The sequence below is a fragment of the Zea mays genome, chromosome 5, assembly GCF_902167145.1.
Source record: "Zea mays cultivar B73 chromosome 5, Zm-B73-REFERENCE-NAM-5.0, whole genome shotgun sequence".
NCBI classification, from domain to species: domain Eukaryota; kingdom Viridiplantae; phylum Streptophyta; class Magnoliopsida; order Poales; family Poaceae; genus Zea; species Zea mays.
The window spans coordinates 56,318,263-56,319,820 of record NC_050100.1 but is presented as its reverse complement, the minus strand read 5'-3'; positions in this window follow the sequence as shown (position 1 = coordinate 56,319,820).

The following is a 1,558-nucleotide window of genomic DNA, read 5'->3' as shown; positions in this document are numbered from 1 at the left end:
TTGGTCGCCATCGACAAATTCTCCAAGTGGATCGAGGTCCGACCCCTAAACAGCATCAGGTCCGAACAGGCGGTGGCGTTCTTCACCAACATCATCCATCGCTTTGGGGTTCCGAACTCCATCATCACCGACAATGGCACCCAGTTCACCAGCAGAAAGTTCCTGGACTTCTGCGAGGATCACCACATCCGGGTGGACTGGGCTGCCGTGGCTCACCCCATGACGAATGGGCAAGTGGAGCGGGCTAACGGCATGATCCTGCAAGGACTCAAGCCTCGGATCTACAACGACCTCAACAAGTTCGGCAAGCGGTGGATGAAGGAACTCCCCTCGGTGGTCTGGAGTCTGAGAACAACGTCGAGCCAAGCCACGGGCTTCACACCGTTCTTTCTAGTCTATGGGGCCGAGGCCATCTTGCCCACAGACCTAGAATACGGTTCCCCGAGGGCGAGGGCCTACACCGACCGAAGCAACCGAGCCAACCGAGAAGATTCACTGGACCAGCTGGAGGAGGCTCCGGACGTGGCCTTACTACACTCGGCGCGGGTACCAGCAGTCCCTGCGACGCTACCACGCCCGAGGGGTTCGGTCCCGAGACCTCCAGGTGGGCGACCTGGTGCTTCGACTGCGACAAGATGCCCGAGGGCGGCACAAACTCACACCTCCCTGGGAAGGGCCGTTCGTCATCGCCAAGGTCCTGAAGCCCGGAACGTACAAGCTTGCCAACAGCCAAGGCGAGGTCTACAACAACGCTTGGAACATCCAACAGCTACTTCGCTTCTACCCTTAAGATGCTTTCAAGTTGCTTGTACACTTCGTTCACGCACCAAGTCTGGTCATCAAGGAAGGGTCAGCCTTGCCTCGGCAAAGCCCGACCCTCCCTTGGGGGCTAGAAGGGGGCAACCCCCTCTGCGTCAAAATTTTCCTCGAAAAAAGAAAAAAAATCTTTTCTGCCAGAATGCCTTTCGTGCTCTTCGACTACTTCAAAAGTGGATCCTGAAAACGACAGAGTACACGTAAGCGGCCAAGGCTGACCGAGCCGAGGGACTCCTATGCCTCCGGGATACGGATACCTCACTCATCACCTTCTGCGATAAGTAACTCGCGCTCGGATAAGTGACTCTGCGGACCGAACAAGTCTTCATGCTCGAGAGCTCCTCTGCCGAAATGATTTTTCGGGCCTTCTCGACTGCGTCGGTAACAGAACCCTATGGACGAGTAAGAGCGCGCGTAAGCGGCAAGGCCGACCGAGCCGAGGGATTCCTACGCCTCCGGGATACGGATACCTCACTCATTGCCTTCTGTGAAAAGCAACTCTCGCCCGCACAAACAATTCTGTTACCGACAAATGAGTCCGGATACTCGAAACAAGAGGAAAAGGAACGCAGCTTTACAACACGACAACGGTGTGTTTAGGCCTCGGTGGCCGCAGAAAACATACACACTACAAGACAACCTGATCCTGCAGGCTCGGACGTCGACAGCCGAAGGGGGCAGCAGCACCCTCGGCATCAGCTACACCTTCTGCGGGGTCTGACCTAGCCTCGGACGGCGATGC